The sequence below is a fragment of the Anguilla rostrata genome, chromosome 13 (assembly GCF_018555375.3).
Source record: "Anguilla rostrata isolate EN2019 chromosome 13, ASM1855537v3, whole genome shotgun sequence".
In the NCBI taxonomy this organism is placed as follows: domain Eukaryota; kingdom Metazoa; phylum Chordata; class Actinopteri; order Anguilliformes; family Anguillidae; genus Anguilla; species Anguilla rostrata.
The window spans coordinates 9,240,756-9,264,246 of record NC_057945.1 but is presented as its reverse complement, the minus strand read 5'-3'; the positions used below and the strand labels follow the sequence as shown (position 1 = coordinate 9,264,246).

The 23,491-nt window shown below is 43.1% G+C and overlaps 1 protein-coding gene across 2 annotated transcripts in view; it reads right to left on the bottom strand.

Annotated features, from left to right (window-relative positions):
- The window catches only part of LOC135237931 (cadherin-22-like), a 250,008-nt gene that overhangs the window by 190,531 nt on the left and 35,986 nt on the right, over positions 1 to 23,491 (bottom strand). Inside the window, exon 2 of one of the 2 annotated variants that reach the window (XM_064305498.1) lies at positions 3,701 to 3,802. The gene's annotated coding sequence lies outside the window, so the exon portion shown is untranslated. The remainder of the gene's footprint in view (positions 1 to 3,700; positions 3,803 to 23,491) is intronic. The other variant, XM_064305497.1, reaches the window with a different exon arrangement.

Genomic DNA, 23,491 nt, shown 5'->3' with positions numbered 1-23,491 from the left:
TTTCTGTTGTTTTCAGTCTAAGGATGTGCAAGATCATTTCGCTGCTGTTTCAAGGTGCACTCGCTGCTTTGATTAAATGTCACTGCTGTTTACTCCCACGCACTGAAATTGCATTACATGTACAGATGTTCCAAATGCCCAGATGTTCTGAATTTTTTTTATTTCAAGAACAGCATCTATGGCTTGCTGTTCCAAGTAATTGCTCCTCAATTCTTATAATAATAATAATAATAATAATAATAATTGTGATTATAATAGGCTGCAGCTGATAATTTACCTTGATTCTCTTATTCATTTACCGTCTAAAATAATGTTGAAGAGAGCTGAGATTAAACAACAGGCTTTTTTAAATGGATGAGATTTCACTGCTGGCTGTGGAGCTGTGTTGCCAGTTCCTCCCACTCAATATGCCAGCGCATTGAGAGTTTGTTCAGACTTGGACAACGGCAGCATTCCTCTCACAATTGCGTTAATCTGTCGTCGAAATCTGTGCTTTTTATAGAAAGACATTAAATTTGTAATCTGAGCCCCTTCTTTTTTGCTCGTGTTCCTTTTTTCTTTTCTTTTCTTTTTTTTCGCGACGGGTGCAGTTTTTAAAAACCAATTTAGCGACATTCACTGTGGGTCAGTGCGCCGATTGGATTCCCCCTGTATAACCGTGCGGAGGCATTTCCAGTGCTCTGCGCATCTACTCAGCTTCTGCTTATAATGTAAAATCCTCTTTTTATTGTGCCGAGTAATTTCTCATTCCCGGGCACCATATCAAAGAGCTTCATAATGTCCACTTACAATGGCATATTGCATCCGTACAGTAGAGCAGTCGTTTCTGAAAGTACAAATCAGCAATCACTGCAATTCAGGGATGCTGGAGCCCTCTACGACGGCCGGACACACTTTGCATAAATCTGTGCCCGGCTGCTGGTAAGACCTCTATACTGCCTTGTAAGCTGCAGGAAAGAAAAACCCCACGGGCCAGATGGCATTCAGAACTTATTTCCTGTCCGTCTGACTCTCTGTCCTTGCTTGAAACCATGGAAGGCAGAGGTAGCCACGTTCAATATGAGCTCCACAGCCCCTGATATACGACTGTTCTAGTATGATGCACCACCGTTAAGGTAATATCGATGAGCACAGAAAGTAATTCTGTGCTCATCGAAATTTTGGAAACTTGGAAACTTTTTTTTTTTTTAATGAAACATTTGAGATTACATGTCTTGACAAAAAAACAGAACATAATAAATGTGTATAAATGCAAGTTGTGATACGAACAAAATGAACTCTTTAAAAGGGGCAGAAGCAATTAATAGACAATGACAAATAGTACAGACTGATAGTGGCAACCCCTGTAGCCAGTGTCGTTAGTTTATCTGTTTCAGTCTGAGACGAGTACAAGGAGCCCCAGTGACGAGCTGGCCTGGATTCAAACACTGCGTTTTGCTCAAAATTACATAAAATGTGTGTTTCCACAAACGTGCTACAAAAATGTGGCCATGGAGGCCGATCGATCATACTGCTGGATTTCACTGTTGCATTGTTCATTGCGGGTGGAACCTCTGGCAAATCTGTGGCGCTACCCAATCATTTAAATATCAGGCAGGAAAGAAACCAGCAGAGCTCCAGGGTCAGGTCTGAGTATCCCTTATTTAGGGAGTTCAGAATTTTTTAGAAATGCTGAATTGTAACAAGACCAGGTCAAAACCTAGTATATGGGCTAGACCGGCCGACCAATGGTGTGACGTCATAACCTGGCCGACCAATGGTGTAACTTCATCACTCACTCAGTCGGTCACAGACATTCGCGTTTGTAGGGCTGGCCCCGCTGTTGCCGTCCAGCCAAAAAAAGTAACACTTGAATTTATTTGTAAGGCAAAACGAGGAAGGAAATATTGATTGAATCCAGCCCAGTGTGTTTTCTGGGGGAAGAGGAGACAGAGTCGGACTGGTTCTAGCACCTGGCTGGCAGGTCCCCAGAATAAGAAAGCCTGGAGATAACAAGTCGGCTGTCTAATCCCATTTGCCAAAGTTGCCTCTAGCCGGATAGCTATATTCTATACAGTTCACCTAAGGCCATGTTTCAATAAACATTTGTACTTTACTGTGTTAGGGAGTTATGTTCGTACGAATGTTCCCATTTTTCTTCCCAGTTTGGAGAGTTAATTAATTAACTTTATTTTAATTATTTATTCATTTTTTGGACAAATTAACAATTCAACATTTAATAGTAAAAGATAAGGGTAAATACAAGCTTCAGGTCAGCCATTGCTTGAATACTATTTGATCATCGTCTTGAGCATAAAAATACTGTAGATACTTAATCATGCTGTTTAATGTGACAGTACCAAAAGCTACACCACACTCCCTCCGAATTTTGACAGACATCACAGAGACTTTATTCTTTGGCTGTTCCCCTCTCACTTGGGGCAGAATGAAGTGTTTTCTTTCTTGGAATTGGTCCAAGAACGGAATTTCTGAAATAGCAAAACTAATTTTCTAACTCTGCTTGAGTTGATGTGGATGTTCTGATACTGAAATATGGATTTGTATGAGAGCAGGGCTTTTTTAAAGTGGTGAAAGGCGTACTTGGTTCCTGCTTTATGTGGGAAGCAAACTCTGTTTTCTCACTCCACACCACAGTGTTGCTGCCACCTCTCTGACATCACTTCCCTTTGGTAAGACATAATGTCCTCCTGTAAGCCCGCCTGAGCCTCGTCAATATATACATACAAAGTCTAGCACATGCTGTGCGTGCACATACATTTCACATTATAGGGTATGCAATTTACCGCCATGCATTGCTAGCTAATGGTTTAAAAATATTCTTACATATTATTTCAAATAAAGATTTGGATTTGACGGAAAAGAACAGACATCAGACTTGACGTGGCTTGTGTTAAGCACAGCTGATGGGCACAGACACACCAGCGCAGGTCTGAGCACATCGAGTAGATTGGTTACACACTCCGACAGACTCGAGCCCTGATTGTGCGTCGGCACGCTGCGGGCATCCCGTACCAGCGACGAAGACGGACGCGCTGAGTTAGCCCGATGCGCGTTTAATCTCACCTGTCAGCGCTAATCGCTCGCGCGCTAATCGAGGACATTACGAACGCGGGAGAATGGAACGATCTGCTTCTTCGACAGGCCGTGGGATTTCCCCCGTAATCTAGTCTGTCCATCTGAGTTGATTAATGCAAATCAGGATTTGATTGGCCTCACAAAATCAGGATCACTAGCTGTTTGCTTGGTGCACAATGTCTCCTTTACCAAATACACAGCACATATCCTATAATAAACCTCAGTTGACAGCAACACTCCTGGCAAGACAGCCAGGAATGTTTTTAATGTGTTCCCCAGAAACACTATACATTATGAAAAACTGTTTCTCATTTATCTTTAAAACCTAAAAATATGTTAGTGGTACAGTTGAAGTTGTGATATTAAATGACTGTGTGTTCTTCTTGTTAAGGTGTAACATCACATATACAGTTCAGTTAAATGTTTTTAACTGAACTAAAGCTGATTCAACAATCACTACTGGCAACTGAAACCAATGTATCTCTAGAACACGGACATAAAACATTCCAAACGGGATAAGCACACAACTTATTCTAGAGGATTTTGTAATATGTATTGCGTGCTGATAAAATTGAGTAATGTCTTTTTCTAAAAAGGTTCAGTCTAAAACAAGTTAAAAAGTCACCTGACCTCTTCTGGCATCCGGCAGCACTGAGCTTTCCTTCGATACCCTGCAGCTTTTCAGTTCCTGTTCTGTCTGTCGCTGCTGATCTTCCTTTTCAGATGCCTGCCCCAGAAAGGAGAAAACCCAGTAAGCTTAATTGTTTCCAAAGTAAAAACTGAATTAATTTTCAGGATGCACATTTAATAGAAAGGTGGGGGGAGGGAGCGAGGGAGGGGGGGAAGGGGAGGCAATTTGCTAATGGACCAGAGAAAAATGTTGGGGACATGCTCCCCAACGGACAGAATAAAAACACACTGGGGCATGCGGATAGGAAGAGACACTGCCAGTAAAATTGGGTTTAAAAAAAAAAGAAGAATCATTATATGTCATTACACTAAGGTGGGGGGTTTGGGAGAAGGCATCACTTTGTTCAGGAAGTGCATTCAATAACCCGCAGACTTCATTTAATTACCATGGCCCCCAATTCCCCCGAAGGTACTGAACACGGTCCCGGGAGACAGTTACACGTCTATTTAAACTCTTTTAATTACACTTTAACTGCACTCTAATCACACAAACTTTGTCCTGACAGCGTAGTTACAAAGCGATACATCCAGAATCACCCCCAGCATGCATAATACATGGAGCGGCGGATGGAGGAGAGGTGCGGCGCGGGGCGCTTATCGTTAGCCTTACGAGCAGGGATTCACAGGCCTGCCGACAATCCTCTTCCGCCGATTTTAGCGCCACGCTAACGGGCTCTCCCACCACGCGAAGGGCTACGTGAGCAAACAGAAGCGCGCCTTCCTCGACAAAGGTAGCCTGGCTCCTGCTGTTCGAGGATTGGGCGGTCGGTTTGGAATCCGGAATGCGCCATTGCCATTTCCGGCAGCTCCGTGGGGCGACCCACAGGGAAGGGGGTGGGGGGGTGGGGTTTCAGTCACCCCGAATGATGGTGACTCATCGCTCACTCACAGCCCCCATGGGCTGGTGGCATAGAGTGCTGGCGATGAGTAAAACTTGGCATTCCAAATTGGGATAAATAAGGAAGGAATGTATTTAGTTTCCCATCTGTGATAAAACGCACTTATATAAAGAAATTACTTTCAGTATTTCAGTATTACTTCAGATCCATATCATTAAGATTGAATAGGTAAGGGTGTAATAATCCAGCACTATGGTTTTGATAATGATACAAAACGATGGTACCAGACCTGCTCATTTGGCCTGACTCTTACTGCCCTGATGTTTTATTCATTTCCAAGATGGCACAACTCCTTGGATTCGTTTCTTTTAGAAAAAAAATAATTCTTATTTCGAAGAATTTAACCTTTTAAAGCTGTTCTGGCAGTGATTCATTCATTCATTCATCTCTGTATTGATCTGGAAAGGCCTCGAGCAGCCAGTTTAATTTGACCATTCCCCCCGGGGCACCTCGCATTAAAATCTCCGGTCAGCTGAGACCAACTCCAGAGGTGGAAGGGTATTCTGGCCAAAGTGCGAGAAAATATCTTTACAGTCCATCGTTCTGACCTTATGACTCATGAGATGTAAAATAGCATCTGTAAGTCTGCGAAAGTAATAACAATCCACCGATACAGGAAGATCAGACGAAAATCCCCACAGTTTGTATCGTTACATTCAACTGTGGAACACTTAGAGTGGTTAACACGCTGAAGAAATCTAAACAGCCTCCTCCCTCCAAACTCCTCTGCTCCCTTGTACCGCACGCTCTTTCAATATGCACCTCTCCTCACATCCGTTACGCAAAACGTACACAACCGCACACCCTCGCCCAGGCAGGTTAACAAGCAGCAAACAAACTCTCGCCTAGTAAACGGTTGGTTATCATTTAATTAGGCAAACGTTAAATGGAGTCTCGAGCGTCTTCAATGGGCACGTGCGTCTTGCCAGAATGGATTGCCCGCCCGGTCATTTGCAGATCCTTATCGTCGCGTAATTACACTCTGACTGGGAACCAATTACAAATGTTCAATAGACCAATAATCAGACGTGTCTTCTTTCCACAGCTTGTTAATCTATTTAATCTGAGCACCAGGACACTTGTCTCCAAACCTCTGAAAAGGGATTTTTTTTTTTACCCCTTTCTTGATAAGCATAATGTACCGTGACAAATCACTTGGGTATAGCTCTGTCTTTAGGAGGCAAAGTAAGCTGTCTCAGGACAGCATGACTCCTTGGTTGTAACAGCACGTTTAGCTAATAATAGTTAATAGTTAAGCCTAAATAAAGTTAACTATATTCATGCATGTCTAAATCCAAAATAGTATCTCTGGCAAGGTTAAGCAGCTAGATAATGTTACTGCAACTGTTAAAACTTCATAAAACAGTCGAGCAAGAAAGCTATCTAATCAGTTAAGGCATTATGCTAGTTAGCTGGATGCATTCATGATTGCTAAATGACAACTTAATACCAACAAAATGTGAATAAAAACAGTTTTAAAAAATATATATTTTCAGGAAACAGAATCAACCTTTTCAACTACTTATCTATTGGTGTTTTGTGCTTGTTGGACATGTGACATACAGAAAAAGGCCATGCTTTTTGAGGCTTTGAGAATCACATACTGTAGCCATTTTCTTCCTTCTGTGAATAACAAGGGATTAGAACATAGTTGTCTGCACGGCTGGCTTTTATGAGCTGTAATAAACTTTATATAATACTTCTGAAATTGTCACCACTTGCTGACAAGCTTTAATATAGTCACCAAAGTAATCTATTTTATGCAGTGCGAAACCTCTTGTTAATTATATAGAAAAATGTTGTAATTGACTTTTCCAATGTTAAATGAAACTGGTGTTTTATTTATTTATTTATTTATTTAACATTTTTTAAATGTACATTGCAGCAGCCTCTGTGGGGAGACATTTTTTTTTTCTTTAAACCCAGGCCACGATATAGCTATTTAGTCTCCTGCCATTTAGATATTAGAAAGAAATAAAATGAACACCAATTTCATTTAACATCAGAAAGTGAATTTCTTTAAGCTACGAAAATTGCATTTTGCTAAAACACATAAAATTTGTGTGAAAATCAATAAAATACAAAAGTCATGTTAAACTTAAGTGATGGGTATTAAATTTTGTGATAGTTCTCCGTTCATGGGGAGGCTGGAGCCTATTCCAGCATGCATTGGACGAGAGGCGGGAATAACCTGCATGCCTTTGGACTGTGGGAGGAAACCAGAGTACCAGGAAGAAATGAGGGGAACATGGCAAACTCCACACAGACAAGCCCCTGGCCAGGATTCGAACCTGGGACCCCCTTGCTATGCAGCGACAGTGCTACGCACCGCCTATGACTGGGAGAGTGAGATCACAAGGACCACAAAAAGGGCGACGCCATGCAGCATTTTGCTATTGCGAACAAACACTTTGATTTGTTCACCGGGGAAGCGATTGACAGCACGTTCTGGCTTGAGCCATTACGAGGTTTACGATGTCTGACATTCTCATTGCTACCCATCAAAACTAACAACAGAGAGAAGAGAGATGTGAGCCCAAATATGACAAAGAATGAGATGAGGACATCACGGCATTGAGAACAGACGGCAAAACATTCCCAGGGAAACCCACACACAAGACAGGCAAAACGTTCCCAGGGAAATCCGCACACAAGACAGGCAAAACGTTCCCAGGGAAACCCACACACAAGACAGGCAAAACGTTCCCAGGGAAATCCGCATACAAGACAGGCAAAACGTTCCCAGGGAAATCCACACAAAAGACAGGCAAAACGTTCCCAGGGAAATCCACACACAAGACAGGCAAAACGTTCCCAGGGAAATCCGCATACAAGACAGGCAAAACGTTCCCAGGGAAACCCGCATACAAGACAGGCAAAACGTTCTCAGGGAAATCCGCATACAAGACAGGCAAAACGTTCCCAGGGAAATCCGCCTACAAGACAGGCAAAACGTTCCCAGGGAAATCCACACACAAGACAGGCAAAACGTTCCCAGGGAAATCCACACACAAGACAGGCAAAACGTTCTCAGGGAAATCCACACACAAGACAGGCAAAACGTTCCCAGGGAAATCCACACACAAGACAGGCAAAACGTTCCCAGGGAAATCCACACACAAGACAGGCAAAACGTTCCCAGGGAAATCCACACACAAGACAGGCAGCATCCGATGGCGCAGCACAGAGAGCGGATGATCAAACCTTTCCGGGAGCAAGAGATGCCTCGGCCTACCACAGACAGCCACCCTCCGGATCTCTCAGCACTGAATCAGGTCTGAACGGCCAGATGTGCTTAAAGGTTTAATGAAGTTACCCTCCGCCTGTCTTACTACAAAAACCAGGAGGGAATTTCAGATTGCCCGTCAGTCGATTACAAAGAGGTTGACTGCGCACCTTTCCCCGCTGAGTACGTACGCTACTGAGATCCCATCTCGGCTAAAGATGTTGCGCGGGCCTCTGCGGATTTGTAAGTCTTCAAACAACCACAGAGAGATCAATAGACGGAAAATACCGACACGTATCTTAAAAGACTGCGCAGATCCCAGCCCTCTGTGAAGCTTTTAACTCATCCAGGGCTCACTGCACATGCCGTTCTGAAGCTATAGCTTATTTTTATAAGCATAAAGTCAGCATAATGTTCCAGATTTGACAGGCTGTCTGGGTTTTTTGGGGGGAGTCCTGAAAACACATCCAGCCACAGAAGCAAGACTGGACAGGAATCTGCTGGACAGAAAAGGCAAGCTATTCTAACCCACCACTGCATTCCAGTCAGGCTTTTTTCTGACATAAAATAGTAAGTGCAGGACTTAACTCAGGAGTGTCAGCATGTTTAGACCCAAAACCAGAAAAGTTTTCACAGCTTACAGTATGTGATCTCAGAAAACCCAAGGGCAGCCGAGGAACCGCAAAGGGTACACCGGGTAAGCCCGCGAAAAACAAACCTCAACACACTTTGACAGGGAGGGACAGAGAGGAATGAGCAAGGTGATCCCGATCGTTACAGTGCAACAAACACGTTTTTTTTAAACGAGACAGAAATTATAGTGAAAAAAGCAGTTCCTGCCTTGTTTAAAAATTATTCTCCATGTCATGCAGAGGCTTCACTCCGAGTTCAGTTCATGTCCAGGCAACTGGGATTCTCACAAAATTAATTAAATCTACAGTTAAAAATGATTGTTTAAATACCTCGAGCGCTTGACAGAATTATATTTATAATATTTTTTTTTTCAATCTGATACCTTCGCAGAAGTGATGAGCAGCTCAGCTTCCCTCTGAAGCTGCTGGACCCAACCCAAACCTGCATTTTAAAAATGCACAGCCCAATGCTTCAGCCTTTCCAAGAAAGGCATTATTAATACATCTCAGCTGTGCAATTCTTTTCCCTCTCTGAATCAAGCACTGCATCCCACTGTACATTAACAGTTAACAACCAGCCCAAGGCAGACAGCGCTCGTCTTGTGTGCTAACAGACTTGAAATAAAAATCAAAATAAACAGCACACAATATTTATATCTGTAAAGTAAGATTGTTTTGTTTGTTTGTTCGAGATTTAAAGCTTCACTTGCCCACAGGTTTTAAGCCCACCCATGCACCAGAGCTACATAGTACAGCAACCCAAACAAGTCCTTGTGCAGGTATATCGAGCAGATTTCAGCGCAATCACTGACTGTCTTGTTGGACTTATTCCTTCAAAGAAGACTAGGAAGATCAGTAGGGCAGTAAGCCAGCCTCTGATATTGATGAGGGGGTAGTAACACTGCTATGGGAGACTGGTGTAGAAGCAACACATCGCAGCTCTAAAATAAAAATGTGGATGAAACCAGCGGTAAAACAGAGAGGGGGAAAAGGGCTGAGTCTGTTTTAACGGAGGGTGCGTCTTAAATGGATGTGGAAGCCAGCAGCCATTGTTTTTTTTAGGAAGCGCCATTCCAGCATTCAGAAGAGATGCATTCGGTTGAGGGAAGCCGTCACTTGTAACCAAACTTCAGAGACATCCTCAGAAGACAACGGGCAACGCGGAGCAGGTGATAAACAAGCCGATCTATTAATCAGAGCAGCGACTGCAGCGGCCTCCGGGTACGATCTTCTGTGCGGGGATGATAGGAGCCCTCCTCCTCCTCCCCTCCTCCCCTCCTCCCCCACCCCGAGAGCCCCACTGAGGGCAGTGTGTGTGTGTGCGTTTAGAATTAGCCGATCAGTGAGAAAATGGCAGCGATGAGCTCCAGTGCCTCTTGCTGAGGTGTGGGTTTGGGAGGCTGTCTGCATTGCTGGATAAACGGGCTCGGTCTAGCCACTGTCAGACCCTATCATCTCCCCCCCTCCTCCCCGATCCCCCACCCCCACCCCACCTCCCCCCCTCCTTTTTTTTTTTTCTCAGCCTCCGGTGTGTAAAAGAAATCTGGTACTGGAGCTCTTTCCCACCATAACAGTGATACAAGTCCACAAACTTATAAGCCCGGTTTAAACTACAGGGGCTACACTGCGAAATAATGCAGTTTTTTTTTTTTCCACCATCTGAGTACTGACTAAATTGGCTGCCATCTCCCCCAAAGCTAATGGAAAGAGGGAGTTTCAGGAAGTGAATCGTTGTTATCACCAAGGGCTTCTGAATCAAGCACCCCTGGACGACTGCAAATTCCCGCTTCCCTTCCCTTTCATTAAGAAAGTGTGTTTTTGATCTTTAATTAAGGAGACAAAGCTTCTGCAAGAGCACCGACACTGTTTAGCACCGACACCTATTTTTAGCTTTCCAAATACATTTCGAGATGTATGATGTAATTCTGAAGGTGATCACAGATGGATTTTTATCCAAGGCCCTCACTGGGGATTCCAGAGGCAGTTCATGCTGACACACTTTCCTCATACCTTCCATAACCCTGGTAAACATAAACCGGCGCAGACGTCACATGACCTGGACCGAAATCCGTTTGGACCGATTCCTGGGAGGGGGAGGGGAAGAAGGGGAGGGGCTGTCCCCAGAGTTTAGCTGCCCTGAAGGGTCCTTCCTCCTTTTGGGAGATTGGTTTCCTTTTTGCAGGCCCCTTGGGCTTGTTCACAGGAGAGATATCTCTTTAATCCTTTAATTCTGACTGCTAATTCTATTTCTGCATCATATACAGTTTATTTATGGGGGAAAATAACCTAAATGAAGTTGTGACCGTGTGAGTCACACTGGTTTATATTTTTGTGGTGTGTGCACCCTCCATAATGTTTGAGACAAATATATATTTATATAAATCATACTTTTTTCTTGACTTGGCTCTGTACTCCAAAATGTTTGATTTGCAGTCAAGCAATTAAAATGCGTTTAACATCAGATTCTCAGCTTTTATTAAAGGGCATTTTTATACATACTGGTTTCAACATGTGGAAATTACAGCACTTTTTATACACAGTCCCATATTTCAAGGCAGCATAATTAAAAGACTCCAAGATCCAAACCCGCATGACACCTGCATCTTTGCCTGTGTGAAACCATTGTCGGAGTCTGTGTTTTTAAATGTTCGCCACATTCAATAACTTTCATTAAATAAACAATTAAGAGGCAGAAATGGTTACATTTAGACTGCATAGAACAACCGAACAAAATTGGACGTGATTGTGCGCGTTTTTAATGCGATACTATAAAACAGTAGTTAAACTATTGTAGATACGCCTCATAAAATAACAATAGTGAATAACGAACAACATTACAACCGAATGGATGTTTTTACACCAAAGTGCCCTAATTATAAGAATTTACACCAGTGAGCCACTTAGATTTGCATAATATTTACCACTCCAGTAGCCTGGATAAGATCAATACAGTACTCCATCCAGTGATCGCTTCTTTTGCCTTCCACTAATATCTGCTCAGTTCTGGCAACGTATATAAAATCATTACAACCGTCTGTGCTGTACTTTCTCCAAAACATTAGCTTTCATTGGCTACATCTGAAAAGTCTTTCACATGTTATGCAAGTCAGTAGTTTATATGTGGGAAGAGGCAGGGATCAGCGGTAACAAGCAGGTGAACTCCACGAAGTGACCATCATTATTGATACCAAAACAAGTGTGGCTCCTCAGTGTGGCTCTCTGTCTGTGCCTGGCGTGATGTGCCCTGGGGTCTGGCATCATACTGCCCTCCAGCGCAGCCTCTGGGGGGCTCTGAGCGTGCCCGTATGAATTTGGGAGGAGGGCAGTGTCTCAGACTAATGGTAGGCACTGTGGCGGCCAGCGTGTATGTTCACGGTTCCAACCAGAATTCCAAAACAGAGGAGAAGCAAGCAGTCTTTTGTCCATCTTCAAAACAGAGCAATTGATTGATGCCAGTATATACACTTTTTTAAATATCTGAAGAAACTAAGTGAGTAACTAAAGGTATGTAGGTATCAGTAGGAAAAATAGTAAATTGCTTTGTTGAACATCGCAAGGAAATTGCCCTGTTGATACAGGACAATTAGCCAAAAGGCTAGGATGTTATTTCACAAAACTATTGCCTGCACCAACAATACATACATTATTTTCAACAAGTGAATCAAACATCTGCAATTTTGCCCAAACTTACGCAGGTTTATTTTTCAACCTGTGGTTTTAAATTGCAGGAGCTTATTGAGTACATGCTGTATTCTACCTGGGAAAGGAAACGCATGAAGGGAATTACACATCTTCAGTGAATAAGCTAATTTGATTCTTTAAGTCCATGCTGTCAGGTTGAAGACCTTGGCCTTGTTAATTTTTTTGGAGTATGTATTTCCTCATTAATGTCTTCTGGCAGTTTCTGTGATCTGTGCTGTTGCGTGATATTGGTAAAGTCTACTCTGACAGGGTAAAGGCTCAGGTAATTGGGTCAGGTTATTGTTATATTTTCGTACAGGTGCTACATCATTTGTGAGCTGCAGTCAAGAACCAAGACACTCCACTCTAGGTGCTTTTTTCCCTTATTTTCAATTTTTCTCCTTATTCCTTCCTTTTTTTTTTTAGTATTCTTTGAATTATTTTTTCTTATTTTTTTCAGACAGATCATAGGCTGTTTTGTGAATTTTATATCACTCAAATGTTAGTCCAATGCCTCTTTAATAGCTAATACAGTCAGTTATGTATGTATAAACGCACATACATTCATCCACACATGCATCAATATGCATGTAATTTAAACTGTACCCTGAGCATCTTAAATTGACCATGGTTCCTGATATGACAGGAATTTAGAACTGACTACAGACCAAAGGTCACCACATTCCCAGAATTCAACAATTATTGGAAGGCTTCCAGAATTCTATAATGCCATGCCAGTACTACCATTAAAATAGTTTTGAAAAAATAAAATAAAAGTTGTGGATTTTGACTAAAATTCTATATATGGAAGCGGTGATCCAAAAATCCAATTTTATTTGGATGACGATAAATCAAGCGAAATAGAGCAAAGAAATAATCGCAATTGCATATTAAAGGGCACAGTGATTAGAGCATGACCTAGAAAAGCCTGGAAATTTGCGACATTCATTTCTGGAAGAGCTGATTTCTTTTCAAGTTTTTCTTCAAAAGCCTAAGAGCCATCAGAAATGATTGAAATGGGGGGGGCCTACGGTCTCTGTTTTCCGAGAGTGGCAGGAAAGCTGCCTCACAAGTGTCAAACCGAAGCTCTTCCAGGGCAAAGCCCTCCTTCTCCAGTGTAAGCGACTTCAAACGTAAGCTGGGAGAAAGAAAAAAAAAAACCCTCATCAATCCGCCAGTTCTTATTCAGTGCCCTCTCAACACCGAGGGTCGTCTCCAAACACGCCGCGGGGTCACCTCCGGCACCGCCAGAGAGAAGGAAGAGTCCCCCGAAGAGACGTATTTGCCGGTAAACCTATAGGGGAAAAAACGGCTCCACGCACACAATCTCTTCTGTATATTTAATCAGCGTATCAAAGGGAAAAGCTAACGCGGATGCAAGAGGCCGAGCATCCGAGACTTAAAGCATCTGCTTTTCATAAGAGAAATGAAAGGACGGTGATGAGAAAGCATTATTTACCAGAAGAAAGAAATGTAATATGTAAAAGGTGCTCCCCCCCCCCTCCCCTTCGAACCCGCGAACGTTGAATACAGTGCCAAGCCTTTCAGATTGAATTAAGGACACTGATGAAATTACAGTGCATCCTACTCTTGATCTTGTTCAAGACATAATGATATTTATTGAAACGGTGAGCTGACTGTGAGCTAAGCAAAAAAATCACAGATCTTTAACTGAGAGCAAAAAGGCACCTAAAAGTAGGATCTCCTCCAAGACGGGTATAACGATTCATGCGTTTTCTCAGTGCAGCCATTGCAATCCAAGTGATGCCACTGCATTTTTTAAAATCAGATGTGATCGTTATCTGCCAAAAGTTATTTTTGAGTTTTTATTTATTTATTTATTTTATTGACAGTTTTATAGTGCCAGAAAATGGATTCTTGGCACTATAAAACTGCTCATTTGTCCTACGATACATTTCCAGCGCATGTTTAACGTGGGTTTTTTTCTTTACTGCGCGTAACTATTCTAAACCACGCTCGGGAATTCAGCCTGCCTCCTGCCACTGGAGGAGCCTTCCAGGCCAGTAAACAGCCTGTGGTGATGTGCGCTACCGGCCCGTCAGGCGAGTGATGGGAACTTTACTCCCGCGCGCTACGGCGGACGGCCTCAGACCGCTTTCTATTTCCGGCTCTGAAGGGAAGGCGGCTGAGAGGGAACGGCGCTGTTTAGCCGTGCCCCGGGTTACTGCACCAGTGAGCCGCACGCACACCCCCCCGTACCCCTCTGGCCACCGCTGTCACTTCCTGTCCGGTCTTCAAAATAGATACGCGTGGATATTTATTTTTCTTCAAAACTGTCAGGTTTTTCTTTGCTCGTTACTCGCTAAACTATAAAAACTAACAGTTCTAAAAAATCTTCTCATATTTTAGGATTCCATGGCAGTCTCCTTTGTAATCTGACTCTATATAACCATGCCTTCAGACCTGGGTCAAATACGTATTTGTTTTGGATTCAAATACTTTTCTATGCTTTACTGATCTTGTCTGGTGTATTGGAACCAATGAAATACTCTCAAAAAGTGCAAACCCCGCCTTCTGGTCATATTGGCAGGCTCAATTACACCAGGCAAGATCAATAGAGCACAGAAAAGTATTTGAATCCAAAACAAATACGTATTTGACCCAGGTCTGAGAAACAGTGACATCAGTGTGGGGCAGGGAGCTGAAGAGGTCGGGTCTTACTGCAGGACGAGAAACTCACGAGCACCCGGAATGTTCTCCTTTTTATTAAAACCACACCATGGCTCCACTGGGTCTCCTTGAGCCACAGGAGCGGTGGAAGGAAAGGCTGCTGACAGCCACGTTTAGTACCGTGTCTGCATGTGCACGTGTGTGCGCATCATAAAATGTGATTTATCTCATCATGCTAGTATAACAAACAATTAGCAATTTAAAATTTGAGTTTGTGAGCAAACAACTGAGAGAGAGAGAGAGAGAGAGAGAGAGAGAGAGAGAGAGAGAGACATAAAGACGCACATGCATTACCACACATACTCTTCTTTCCTCCGGGGAGCAGTGAGTGCAGCTGGCACAGGGTCTTACAAATTCTATGAGGTAACAGACACCTCCGCCCCTCTGACACCCCATGCCCGCCTGTACGGCTAAATGGCACCAAGAGCCTGGCTGCTGAACCTCCTCTCTGGGCAGTGGCACCACCTGCAGTGTGTGGGGGGATTCCTGCCCACCCCACCCCAACCTCTAAACCTCCCCTCCCCCAATTCCCTGTGGCACGCCCATACAACAATACAGCAGGCCCACGATATTCAGTACGATCCCACATCTCAGGAAAGGCTTTTTGTACTTCCCCTCTCTTTTCATTCCTCTCGCCTTCTCTCTCTCTCTCTCTCTCTCTCTCCCCCATGCACTCCTGCATGCACAATAATGTGCTATTAAATGAGGAGAATTAAATTATTTTTACTGTTTCATTATGAACATGTAATTGGATCTGTTATATAGAAATCATCTGTTGCAACACACTTTTTACAGATCAAAAAACTCTGATTCCAAAACATTTTTTACAATGCCAAAGCTGAAAGGAGACCGTTTGTTTTGCGGTCACGGAGTTTGACGCTCTCCCTCTCAGATCGAAAGACGCCGAGAGAGCGAGAAACTTTCCGCCGCTTTCAACTGCGGACGGAACGCGAGATGGAAACAGGAGTTTGATTTTGCTTCGCCATGAATTGTTCATCCGCTGTCAGGGAGCGAGAAGATGCCTTCTGGAGAAGCACGGCTCCGCCAGGCTATTAGTGTCAGTCTGGATGTTGTTTAAATCTGAGGCTCCGCACAAACCCTCCAGAAATCGCATCTGAGTAATTGCCGACGTAATGGCCCAATCAGATCGCGGCCCGCGCGCCTCGGAACACCTGCCTTCAGTTCCATATGTTTAAACGTCGTTAAAAATGAATTAAGCGGAAATTATTAACAAAACACACAGCTTAAAGGCCAAGTTCACAAAGAACGAGACACAATGTGAGTAAATAGGGTACAGCAATCAAAATATCTTTATTCAATATATCGTCTTGACGAATAAAGAGCCAGCTTGTTCTAAAAAATCATCCGCACAACCACAGGTCACGCTGTTCACGTAGCTGATCTCTCTCACTCTGTATTACGGTATGTGTGCATAAATGAAGATTTAAAGTGGCACACGGTTGCACACCCTCTTCATTGGTATCAGCTACATAGCTCAATGGGGATATGTTCCCATTTTTGCTTTACCCTCTTACAGTTACTTCACATGAGAAATAGCTATGAATAGCACAAAGAATGCCAGGCACTCAATGCCAGGATTTATTAATTATTATTCAGATGCGTTTTTCTGTTCTGTAATGCATTCTGTGGCTTACAATTCCTTTAGAAAGAGGTAATGCTTTTGAGTTTATTCAGTTACAGACCGAAAGATGAAATCAGCGGGGTTGCAAAAGCTGTAATTCTGGACATTTGGTCGCTGAAACAAAACCGTAGTCCTCATCTCCCCTTATTTTCCCTGAAATTAAATCCACATTGTGTCTGAAGAGAGACTGCTGTGCTGCCCAGATATCTAAAGAACGTGGAGCAACGCAGCCGCAGTGCTGCACTTACACATTCACCAAACTCATACACCCAGAATGCCTTGCAGTGCTACGAAAGAGCGCTAGCACTAACTGGAGGAAACGTATACGTCTCACTGTAGACAACTAGTAGCCTGGTTTGAAGTTAAGAACTACTAAACCAGTGGGAACTAAAAAGAAAGAAAAAAAAGGTGAAGCCCATCACCTCATCAACATTTCCAGCCATGTTTTAGGTGCAGGGGAGGATGCTAAGATATCCAGACTGTGTCTAAATCTCAAAGGGATAATTGAGGTAAAAGCACAAAAGCGCTCCGCGATAAGCGCGGCGCCTCTTACGGGGAGAGATTCAAAAGGCCTTTTGTGAGGAAGCGCCGAGCGCTAAACATCCCGACCGCAGATCTCTGCTGAGATAAAGGCCCCAGGAGACCACGGCACTTCCTGTTCAGACGTCTCCACCACCTGCCAGCTGGATCGCAGAAGCTCGAGGAAATTAGACATTTCGGTCGTACGCGGTAACAAAAAAGTACGAGAGCTCGCGCTAAAGCAAGATTTGTATGTTTTTTTTTTTGTTTTTTTTACATAGAAAAGATTGTTATCGCATTCAGCTGCACGCGTATAATGGTGTAGTTAATGCTCATCTGTTCCTCGTTCGATTGTCGCCGCGTACAAGGTCCCTTAATTGACTGAAGCCGTGAAATGAAATCAAAAGGAACAGAACGTTAAAGAAAGAAGCACTCTCGCAAATGAGCTCAATTTTTTTGGACGGGACAGGAGAAGTGTGACTCGAATTCCGAACGTCCGCAACAGACAGCCAGAAGCCCGGGGAAGGACCCCGGAGATGTCAGAGACGGATACAGGTGATGAGGAGTGACACGGAGGGAGAGCCTCAGCGTTTAGGAGGGTAATGGCCCTGGCATGTGACGCACGCCACAATATCTGAATGCGAAAGTTTAACAAGAGTTTCAGCTGGAGCTCGACCGGATCTATAAGAAAGCCAAAAGGTATATCAAACTAAACCCAAACTCGAGAAAAAATAATTAGTGTCACTGTTCTCTGTCAGTTAGCACAGTAGTTCACTCCACTCAGTACCAGTAACGCTGGGGACTAGACCGAGTCAGGAACACGATGATGTAATACCGCCTGTTATAACCGCTCCAGCTCTCGACCACTATGGGAGTGCTAATCACTTCTCCTTAACAGTGATGCCTGATTATATGGAAGCATCCCCCCCCCCCTTCACAAACAGTTCTGATGGTCCATCAAAGTTAACTCGTTAACACACGCATAAGAAACTTATTTCAAGTTATTTTTATTTTCCTATGCTAGTTTGGTCAATTTGTCAAAGTTAAAGGCACATGTTCATCCAATCCAGGCCCAAGGGTCCTACTTTATGGACAATAAATGCAGCCTGAGAGAGCAAGTGCAAGCCCTATCACATATGTTCACATATTTGTTTCACTACGCGTAAGGCATTCTGTCGTTTCACCTGAACAGGCCATTGATTGATGCCAGGAGCACCTGAGATGCACGTCACATGACCCGCTTGACGACGCTTAGATCTGCACATAGATCGCCGTCCTTGGATATTGACCAGATTTTACTGCATAAAGTTAACAGGACGTAATATTAGATCTTATATTAATTAACTGACGCCACAACAGACTTGATATAACAGCATTATCAAGAGGTCTGGTGTTAGCTGGCCACATTTATGTTGGTGCTGACAGTTTGTAAGAATCTTTATGTTAAATTATACTTGATTGATCACCACTGGGTGTGTAGTAGATAAAACATTTCCGTGCAACGACAAAAAAAGGATGACGTTTTGTATAAATTATCATTTTTCGCATGGCAAGTTGATGCATGATGTAAAATGATCATGGTAATGTCGGGGGTGGGTGACACTTAGATTTTGCTCCAGCTTGTTGGTTGGCTAATGAAAAACATTGTCCAACATTGCTGTAGATCACGTGACAAACTCAAGATACGCAATTCAAATTCAGCTTTAAAAATACAATAATTCAGTTTGAACTTTACAAATTTAAAATATAGCAGTACAATACAAATTAGTGCCTGCAGAAATACAAAATTTCTGCAGGCACTAATTTATTCCCATATAGTTACAAGTGTTTGTCTTTTATTCCAGCTTAAAAATTATCAAAATTAACTTGCAAAACTGTAATTAGAGAAGAATAAAAAAAATGTAGATTTAAATTAAATTTAAATCTAAATCAACGTTAAGAACACACGATTTAATACAGGCACAAGTATGCTCCAGGTTTCAGAAGAAGTACAATTAGCTGCTTTGATGTTTAAAAGAGAAAGGATCAGACAATGTAGTTCCTGCAAAATGGTTGTTATCCTTTTTGTGTAGATCAAATAAGCAGATCTTTCACGACACAAAACTGTAACCCTTTATTGACCCATCCTTCCTAATATTATTCATATTATATGGGGGGGGGGGGGGGGGGGAAAGGAAGAGAAAGCAAACTGGCCCTTTGGGAGTCAGCAATGAGACAACCCATCTGTTTATCTGCAGAGGCATTTTTACTGTCCTGTTGTAAGAGAAATGGGAAACTAAGAATAAAGGGGGGGTGCGGTTGTAAAATCCCGCCGGTCGTCTGAACGCTCCTCTTATTGATGGGATTGATTTCCCATTTGGGATGCTGCGCCTGTTTTGCGTGGCGGTTCGTGCTCTCGCTTGCCGAGGAGCGGGTTTCCAGCGCGTGAGTTTGGCCACAGTTGCCCCCCCCCCCCCCCTCCCCATGCTCTCACGCTGTGTAACCACGCCCGCCCCTCGTGTTTCCTCTTATCCCGACAGCGCGGCCTGCTCCCGGCCCGTTTACCGCCTCCTCTAACCGCTTCTGACCTCTGTCGCGTTAACTCCGTTCACTCAGCGTGACACCCCCCCCTCCCCCGGTGCCCCGCCCGCTCACCGGGGGCGATTCCGCTTTCTCATTTACCCCAAACGTGTCCTTTAGATCACAGCAGTCAGCCTGCGACCTCCAGCCCCTCACTCCCTGTCCCTCTCAGGCTCGGGTACGGAGTGATTGCCTCTGGCTCCTAAAACAGCCGGTCTCTCCCTTTCTCATCAGACCGATGAGGACGAACAAAATGGAAGTTCCGCCACCGCACGGCGGTCGAGAGGGAGGGAGGAAGGGGCGGGAAGACCGGGCACCGCGGGTAGACTCGCAGACGGATCCGATTAGGGCGAAAGACGCCGCGGGGGGGGTGGTCTGCAAACCACGGCTATCTGAAGCTAAACCCCCCCAGCAGTGGAGGGGGGGGATAAACACACACACACCCTCCAACGACCCCATCAGAGGACCAGACAGCTCGCATAGCTCAGGGGAGGAATTAGAAAATACAGGACATAAACTCTGATGAACCAGTAACTTTCAGAGGAACATTTAAAAAAATAAATAAATAAATGAAAAAATCTGTACAGGAATGGAAGTTTCTCTGAGTGAAATATCTTCAGAGGCATGCTTATTCATATTTTATGCCTCCACTTTTGTAGGGCTGAATACAAATGTGCAGAAGTCAACTCTTAGCTCAGCTTAATTTCTACTGCCCTGCAAGCAGGATAAGATAAATCCTAGTGTACATTTGCAGTTTGCGTGCAGGCCTTCACCCAGCCAATATTTCTCCCTAACTTTAACTCATAAGTAAGAGCAAGTGTAATTTTATTTTTTTAGCAGTTCAGCAGTCACTTAAATTACATATGTATGCATAGACACACAAACACGCATGCGCACACACACACACACACAAACACACGCAGACACGCACACATGCACACACACACCCCTCAGACACTATTACATGACGGTAATAGTACACTGAGGTGTACACTAAGTATGCTGAGTCTGTTTGGTCTATTTAGTCTGCCCTTTGATCGAATATATCCCCTGCTGTTACATTTCTTTTTTCCAGAAATGCACATCAAACATCCTCTATTAACATTATTCATAATACAAGGTGTCACAAAAGCAAAAAAAAAACATTCATAATTACATCTATCACCCTTCCTGTTGTCATGTCAAGACACTATATTTTTAGGGTGAAAAGCAGTGCCCCAATACTGAAACACAGTCAGTGGCACAACACTGATACCGCACTGCGTTTGGACTTGTTTGTCTACAAGCCTGTGCTGAGTGTGGGGGGGGGGGGGGGGGGTGTGCAGCTGCCTCATTCATGTGGTGACCTGGATCAGCACAAGCAGTCAGCACAGTAATATCTTAATGGTCTAATAATGCACCATCACCATGACATGTAAGCACACACAGCACCCGGTAGAGTGAATTATGACCAAAGATAACATATTATAGTTGTGAAGTATATAAATTTATCACAGAAAAAAATACTCGCAACATGTTCTACTTTGTGTCTTGATGTCATAATTGCAACTCAAAGTATAGGGTACACAGTATAGTAATAACAAAAACTGTTCCAAATGGAACACATGAAAACACCTGCATATGATTCATTGTATTTCATCATTCATTATATTTTTTTGCGGTCTTCTGCAAACTGACTCTCATCCCCTCAGTCAGTCAATCAATGTAGTCCTCCAGCCATGAAACTGTACTTGGGCAACAGGCAGACGTATGCGGAGCAGTGCAGTATCGCAGCTTCACAGACAGGGTCAGAACCTCATGCACAATGAGACATTCACCCGGATGCTGACTCTCCGAGACCTCTTCCGCATGCAGTGGAAACAAGAGCACAAACCTCTATCAAGCTTTACAAACCCTTTGCTTTTTTACTGCCTCCAAGGAATTCACACTGGCCTTAATGAAATGAGCTGACTTCACAGACAACGTCCGGGGGTTAAAAAGCTATGTATAAATCAATGTGTGCAGTCATAGTTAAACATAACCAAGACTGAATACAGAAACGATATGCACCTCTGCAAATGAGTGTATTCTGGGACTGTCCATGTGCTCCCGGCAATGCTAAATACGACCGTTTATGTAAAACTGTAGGGTGGTGATTCTATCAATGTTGCTGTGGTTTGCAATTCAAAATACAGCATAAAACACACTCGCCAGTTACAGTGAGTCTGCTTGTAGCTCATCCCGACCAACTCTGACTTTCAACCTTTCATGGAAAAAATCCTGAACAGGTGACTGCTAGAGGACAATTGCTGCCTAGGTGGATGGCACAATGCATACAACTCCAGGCAGCTAACGTTTAGCCGTCAGCCGTCAGTGGTGCATTGTGATGTTGAGTGAATGTTTGAAATCAATGTGTGTCTCAGATGTTCAGACAGGTTGGACAGTATACTACAATACAGTCTTCAGGAACTATATGTACCGGTGCCACGAACAATCACATTTTAAGGATGTCATGGAATTCAATAGCAAGCCCAAGACATTTAACATTTTCCTACATGGAGGCTAAATAATATAATAACATACAGAGCACAGCATAAAGGTATGCAGCATCCCATAATTTAGCGTACATGTGTAACAAAATATCAATGAAGAACCATCAACTGCAATTAGAATACATAGGTGGAAATACATGCACTGCATGTAGATGGTCATGCAATACCATAGTATGATAATATTAGACAGCTGTGCGAGTGGGTGGCAAAAGAACAATTCTTACGCATTCTGATTGGCCAGTGCATGATCACTCATTTGCTATGCCATTAAAACTCTTTAAAGACCAATTTCCAGCCCATTTGAACCAGTTAAAAAATATGATGCGCTTCAAAAAATACATTTTGTGGGTTTTATGCTTTTAAATGCACATTATAGTATAAAGTAATGCCAGTGAACAAGAGCCATGGGGAAACAAATCATACCATAAAATATGACTTATTTGAAAGGAAATAAATGTTAAAATTTGTATTGTAAAAATGAATTATAAAAGTAATTATTGAAGTGAATTTTAAAAGAAAACCATATTAAGGATGCCGTAAACATATGAAAGCACACATTTCTGGTATAACAGACAATTATTTCTTAGGAATACATTTATTTAAATGGTAAATTTTAGGAGATCATTTGGTAAAACGGGAGGAAGAAAAATGAGCCATAAAGTGATGACAAGGGGATATTATCCCTCATGCTGATGAGTGTGTAAGGTAAGGTTTGACCTGTGTATCTGCTGTTAAGCAGTATCCGCAGGGTACTGGCCTTCCTGGTGTGAGTTTGTGTGTGTGTGTGTGTGTGTGTGTGCTGTTCTTCTACTCCAAATAGCCCATAATAAAAATAACAGTCCTATCCTGCCATGCTACAAACCTGTGTACAATATTAAATATGATTAAGGCCATTTAACATTATCATTGCCCCTCATTAAAAGCCCTGTTTTCCCCTTCCAGCAATTATGATATTGCATTGCTTTCGGTCAGAATCCACACCAAGGTTTCAAAAGGCGCAGCAGTTATTAGGATTCAGCATACCAATTTAAAAGCATACATCAATTTAAAGAAAACAAGTACATACACACAGAGAGAAAGAGAGAGACAGAGAGAGAGAGAAAGCATAAAAGAGAGAGAGAGAGAGAGGAAGAGAGAGAAAGAGAAGAGAAAGCAAGAGAAAGTGAGAGAAAAAGATAGCGAGTGAGAGAGAGGGAGAGAAAAAGCGAGAGAGGGAGATAGAGAAAGTGAAAGAGCTAGAGAGAGAGGGATAAAGCAAGCGAGCAAGAGAGAGAGCGATGGAGAGTAAGAGAAAGAGCCCCTGGATCAACAGGAAACATCAAAGCCATTTGCCGGATGCCATGAGG